Source organism: Cherax quadricarinatus, chromosome 53 (assembly GCF_038502225.1).
Source record: "Cherax quadricarinatus isolate ZL_2023a chromosome 53, ASM3850222v1, whole genome shotgun sequence".
NCBI classification, from domain to species: domain Eukaryota; kingdom Metazoa; phylum Arthropoda; class Malacostraca; order Decapoda; family Parastacidae; genus Cherax; species Cherax quadricarinatus.
This window is the reverse complement of record NC_091344.1, coordinates 3,019,811-3,026,760: the sequence shown is the minus strand read 5'-3', so window position 1 is coordinate 3,026,760 and position 6,950 is coordinate 3,019,811. Positions and strand designations below refer to the sequence as shown.

The window sequence follows — 6,950 nt, the reverse complement described above, 5'->3', positions numbered from 1 at the left end:
TGCCCTTAGATAGGACATTTCCACTGCCTCCAACCGCCTCCTCGCTGCAGCATTTACAACCCAAGCTTCACACCCATATTAGAGTGTTGGTACTACTATACTTTCATACATTCCCTTCATGGAAAATTACATTTACCTGGATGAATCTCATTACATACATACAAGTAAATGGTAACAATGGTAATTATTATTTATCAAAGTTACAGAGACAAGTAGGAATTTTTAGGGCACATAGGTCGCAAAAATGTCCCCCTTCGATACCTACCATCTATCTCTCCACAAGTTGCTCTAGACCTATATTAATTGCAAATGAAATGTACATACACACCAGGAATTCTGGTAAAATTGTTATAATTTTTGTGGACTGTATTAAAATTAATAAATGATTACATATACACATTTATATAACAGGAGGAGAATTTATAATCATAACGCTCACCAATTAGTCTGGAGATTACCGAGTATAATACTAAAAAATCTCCCTCTAATTAAATTTATGATGATAATACTGGCCAGAATTGCAAACATAATTTAGATAGCTTATCTGAGGTTCCTGGAGCTGTCCTGTGTATCGATTTAATGTTCAAATTATGCAGAAATGCACATCCAACAATTTCGGCTCCTATTTGAGAGGTGTAAGCCCAATATAACCTCTAGAGTGACGAAAATTGTACACCTTATTTTCACTAACGTTTTCTTGGCTCATTCAAAAAACATGGCGACTCTCTGCTCGTCAGTGCAGGCGCCGAGCTTCCCATTTTTTATAAAATAATTTTTATTAAATACAATATATTTTATTAATTTACATACAAATACACTATTTTCGGAAAATATACTATATATTTTCCACACTCTTCTTTGCCTCCATAGATAACGTTTTTTGTCTCCACATATACCTCAACACACCACTTGCCTTTTTTTCCTTCATCAATTCTATGATTAACCTCATCCTTCATAAAACCATCCGCTGACACGTCAACTCCCAAATATCTGAAAAACATTCACTTCTTCCATACTCCTCCTCCCCAATTTGATATCCAATTTTTCTTTATCTAAATCATTTGATACCCTCATCACCTTACTCTTTTCTATGTTCATATTCAACTTTCTACCTTTACATACACTCCCAAACTCGTCCACTAACCTTTGCAATTTTTCTTTAGAATCTCCCATAAGCACAGTATCATCAGCAAAAAATAACTGTGTCGATTCCCACTTTGTATTGGATTCCCCATAATTTAATCTCACCCCTCTCCCGAACACCCGAGCATTTACTTCTTTTACAGCCCCATATATATATATATATATATATATATATATATATATATATATATATATATATATATATATATATAATATATATATATATAATATATATATATAATATGTATAACATAATCGTGTAGAATAAACAGTCGGAGAGTTTAACTTTATAAACAACGTTCATTTTTGCTGAATAAGAAGGGTGAAAAAATTATGCAACAAATCTTCGAACATCAGTCCAAGTATTACTAAAAAAAAGTGATTTTTTTTATTTTAATTAATGTTAAATGAACTTAAAATGATCAGTAAAATGTTTAGTAGATTAGGCTAAGTTACGTTTATTATGGCAAGGTTAGGTGAGGTCTGTAAGTAAATTTTGGTGGAAAAATAACAAAATTTTATTCGATTTTTAGTTAATGTCTATTATTCCATAAAAGAAAATTTAGAAATGTTAATATTTTAGAGCTGGCGACCTCGAAACACTACTTTTTCCATATTATTATTATTATAATCAAGGGGGAAGCGCTAAACCCGGAGGATTATACAGCGCCTGGGGGGGGGGGATGTGGAAGGCATTCAGGCTTAATTTGGGGAACTGGGCACAGATCCAATTCCCTAAATCAAGAGCCCCTCACCAACATCAAGGAACCTTCCTTGAGGGGTACTTTTTCCATAGAAACTTTTAAATATAGAACCTAAAATTAATTTGTTAGACCACCAGGCGTCCGTAGCGAGGATTATTTTCTGGTAGAGAAAACATCTGGTAAGTTGAAGCTGCTGCCTGGACGCCAATCTGACCATATTTGCTCTCAAAACATACCGCAATTTCGCCTTATGTCAATTCGGCCATAAGGGCTAGAATAGTCCCTCTCTGGTGTCATGTGGCACGTGGCTAGGAAGAGGTAATATTTCAGTTTCCTTGAGAAAGGAAACCTCTAAACAGGAGAAGAATTATGTTGGCCTTTTGGGATATTGATCCTTGTTTTAAAGTCGGGTGTGTTTTTAATAAATTGTAATTTGTGAACTATTACATTTGAGCGTCCTATCCATCCATCGCAAATTAATGTTGATTCCACTTTAAGAATCTGTTGTTTCGGTGTGCAGTCCGAGTTGAGATATGAGTTTGCATTTCATACATAATGCAAGGACCAAGGCTATGCAGAGCATTTCGAGCACACTAATGTTATGTATAGAGACACCTGATTATTTAAACGCTAGATCTAATGCAATAAAATTATCTAAGATAAACTTATTAAACGTAATGATCATTTTAGTGACATAACGTTTGTGAATTAAAACAGCAATGTTGTTATGAGTAGATTAAATAAAAAGTACAGCCTGGGAGCGCTTGAGGTTCCTAAACCTGTATTCCCTGGAACGCAGGAGGGAGAGATACATGATTATATACACCTGGAAAATCTTAGAGGGACTAGTACCGAACTTGCACACGAAAATCACTCACTACGAAAGCAAAAGACTTGGCAGACGATGCACCATCCCCCCAATGAAAAGCAGGGGTGTCACTAGCACGTTAAGAGACCATACAATAAGTGTCAGGGGCCCGAGACTGTTCAACTGCCTCCCAGCACACATAAGGGGGATTACCAACAGACCCCTGGCAGTCTTCAAGCTGGCACTGGACAAGCACCTAAAGTCAGTTCCTGATCAGCCGGGCTGTGGCTCGTACGTTGGTTTGCGTGCAGCCAGCAGCAACAGCCTGGTTGATCAGGCTCTGATCCACCAGGAGGCCTGGTCACAGACCGGGCCGCGGGGGCGTTGACCCCCGGAACTCTCTCCAGGTAAACTCCAGGTAAACAATAACTTAATTTAAACGTGAATTGAGACTTGCAAAGAATCATCTTGCCGTTGATGCTTATAAGTTATGCTTGTAAAATGAAATAAGGGAAAACATAAATTAATATGAAGGTCACAAACTTCCGTAAAGCACATGTGAAAACGACATAAATTTCCTGCCGTGATCCAGCCAGGTCCTTCACACAGGGAGGCTGATAGACGCTGGCCCAAGGGAAACGTAAATAACTTTTATAATTTACCTCTGGACGGGATAACAGGAAAGAGAACAATTCTTGAGATTTGTTATTATATATATTTAATGTCAGAAATATATATATTCCATAAAAACGCTTCCCTAGAGAGCTGTAACAAAAAATTTGGTAACAGGTTGAACTTGATTCTCTGGAAAAATTGTTGCACCAATTAAGTTTTTTAAAATGTTTATTAATACATAAATGAAATAGTTTTAATAGAATTTGGAACTAGCTACAAGAATATTAAAATCGGAGATCATATATAGGCTGGCGTGATTTATGTTCACAATTGACATGATAAATAATAACACCTTTCTCACAAGAAATGTGTATGAAAATCAAGTGTTTAAAAATATTTTTCAGATTTCCAAGTGTAAATTATTCATCGTGTAAAATATAATAGGATAGGTATCACCTAGAGAGATCATAACAGGGCAGGAGAAAACAGGTAGTGACTGGCGTTACATATTAACGGTAAAACAATCTACTAGTAAAATGTAAAACTGAAAGAGGTAATGAACCCCTGGGGGGACTCGAACCCCCAATCCCTGGCTTAGGAGGCCAATGCCTTATCCATTAGGCCACAGGGGCAACCGCATTTTACTTTCAATCCTAGAGACATGTATAATCTTTAATTAATATTTGCCTCCAGCAGGGAGTGTAAATATATATATATATATATATATATATATATATATATATATATATATATATATATATATATATATATAATATAATCATGATAATTTTTTCCGTTCTAAATAATGTATAAGCTTATGCTATATATCATACTAAATTTCATATAGTGAGTAAACTTATAGAAGAATATTCCAGGGTTGATGGTAAAATATTCAGAAATATTTATTCATTCTCTGCTACGATATTTATTTGTCACTCGTAGCATTACCAACAACTGTATTCATTATCATATTTTTTTATTATTTTTACACGATTCCTCGTGATTTTTGTTTACCGAAGAATACTTAGTGTTCCAAGGTCACATCTTGTGAACCTCGCGGAAAAAATCAATACTGCACACTGAGTGTTTCTGTTCAATATCAAACATTAAAAGACGAACTAAATAGAAAATAAGTTCACGACTAAACAAAATAAGATATCATAACTAGAAAACTAAATTTATACTAGATAATAATTAAAAACATTGGTAACCCCTGGTGGGACTCGAACCCACAATCCTTGGCTTAGGAGGCCAATGCCTTATCCATTGGGCCACAGGGGCTGGTACGGTGTATAGGTGCGTGTACAACTAATAAATATATGACATACGAGTATATGTATCTGTGGAACTTCAGATGTTTATTTGCTGACGTATTTCTTTGTAAAACAAACACTGTTTACGTGAACAACCACTGAATTATTGCGCAATCACTGGTGCTTAATCTGAGTGACGCGCCCAACCAAGCTTTAGTAAAAATGATTATACAAGTTTTTAGGGCACGTAAATGTTATGGGAGGTAGATTTTATTCGGATTATTAACCTGGGGATTATTAACCTAGGATAACCCAGAAAAGCCATATGTCTGGTTTTTTTCCATTGGAATCCCAGGATGGGATATACAGCAGTCGGGTGTGTTCACACACTATCAACTTCTTGTTGAGTATTAACCAATTATCTACTTTCTGCTAAGTAACCCCAGGTAATAGGTTTAATTCCCAACGTTTCCACTTGTGCTGAGATCGAACACAGGTCCTTGTGATGAAAGAAGGCATTTCCACTTGAACTATACAACGTTGAAACGTTGGGCATGTTTCCTTACACCTGCTGTCCCAGTTCACCTAGCAGTAAGTAGGTACATGGATGTTAGTCAGCTTTTGTGGGTCGTATCCTAGGGTACAAGACTAACTTAAATTGCCCTATATGCTCTGTACAACCAGAGGTTTTCTGTATAGTATGTCAATAATGGTAACTAGGTCTGTATGGTTGTATCATGTACTTGTAAAAATAAAGAACTCCATGGAAAATAATTCACTGTTTTTCCTGGGTTATCCTAGGTAATCTACACATATGATATGTATGATAATTATCATACATCATATAATTTATGTAACTGTATTTATGTGTACCTATATCTGAATAAACCTATAGATTATTTTTGCTACATTGTTTACAGTCCGCGAGAAATGTAATAATTTGTCAAATCTGTGATTATTCTCTGAGGAAGTAAACTAGATACAGTACATGCAGGGGCGGATCTACTATGAAACTAATGAAGCTTAAGCTTCAAGGCTCTTATATATACCATGAGGGGCACCAGAAGCCACTTATAAATTTTGAGTCTACTGTAAGAGAAGTTTTTTTTTAAATAATATTAATAATATTGTGTAATTCAATACATAATAAGAGTTAAAATAAAAATTAAATGGTTATTCAAGTATCATGTAGGGTAGTCGTTGTGGTTGCGAAGGGGCCCCCGTAACGGTTCAAGCTCCAGGACTCCAAAAATGTAGGTCCGCCACTGAGTATGTAACTAGTTTAACGGTGTTTCTCACCAGTTTATATGCAAAGAATGCATCTTAACCCTACTACAATTTTCTTTTGTTGACTTGATTTATGTGTCTTTTTTTGCGACGAAAGAACCCTTGCATTTTATTAATGAGGATTTTGATAATTTTGATAATGAGGATTTTGATTTTAATAAAATATATGAAAACAGTTTTACATAAAATGTCGTAAGTTAGGATTCTAGCAAACAAAACTAAGACGGGAGAAATTTTCATTTCTGAATCGTATTTAGATGACAGAAAGGGTCCTAAGAAGCAAGATCACCACGCATCTAGAAACCCATCAGTTACACAACCCAGGGCAACATGGGTTTAGAACAGGTCGCTCCTGTCTGTCTCAACTATTGGACCACTACGACAAGGTCCTAAATGCACTAGAAGACAAAAAGAATGCAGATGTAATATATACAGACTTTGCAAAAGCCTTCGACAAGTGTGACCATGGCGTAATAGCGCACAAAATGCGTGCTAAAGGAATAACAGGAAAAGTCGGTCGATGGATCTATAATTTCCTCACTAACAGAACACAGAGAGTAGTCGTCAACAGAGTAAAGTCCGAGGCAGCTACGGTGAAAAGCTCTGTTCCACAAGGCACAGTACTCGCTCCCATCTTGTTCCTCATCCTTATATCCGACATAGACAAGGATGTCAGCCACAGCACCGTGTCTTCCTTTGCAGATGACACCCGAATCTGCATGACAGTGTCTTCCATTGCAGACACTGCAAAGCTCCAGGCAGACATCAACCAAATCTTTCAGTGGGCTGCAGAAAACAATATGAAGTTCAACGATGAGAAATTTCAATTACTCAGATATGGTAAACATGAGGAAATTAAATCTTCATCAGAGTACAAAACAAATTCTGGCCACAAAATAGAGCGAAACACCAACGTCAAAGACCTGGGAGTGATCATGTCGGAGGATCTCACCTTCAAGGACCATAACATTGTATCAATCGCATCTGCTAGAAAAATGACAGGATGGATAATGAGAACCTTCAAAACTAGGGAGGCCAAGCCCATGATGACACTCTTCAGGTCACTTGTTCTATCTAGGCTGGAATATTGCTGCACACTAACAGCACCTTTCAAGGCAGGTGAAATTGCCGACCTAGAAA

At 36.4% G+C, this 6,950-nt stretch overlaps 2 non-coding genes across 2 annotated transcripts; both read right to left on the bottom strand.

Annotated features, from left to right (window-relative positions):
- Positions 1 to 3,829: 3,829 nt before the first annotated feature.
- TRNAR-CCU (transfer RNA arginine (anticodon CCU)) lies at positions 3,830 to 3,902 on the bottom strand. Its single transcript has one exon. It is a non-coding gene; the product is annotated as a tRNA-Arg (tRNA).
- A 576-nt stretch (positions 3,903 to 4,478) lies between these two features.
- On the bottom strand, positions 4,479 to 4,551 carry TRNAR-CCU (transfer RNA arginine (anticodon CCU)). The gene has a single exon. It is a non-coding gene; the product is annotated as a tRNA-Arg (tRNA).
- Positions 4,552 to 6,950: the final 2,399 nt, after the last annotated feature.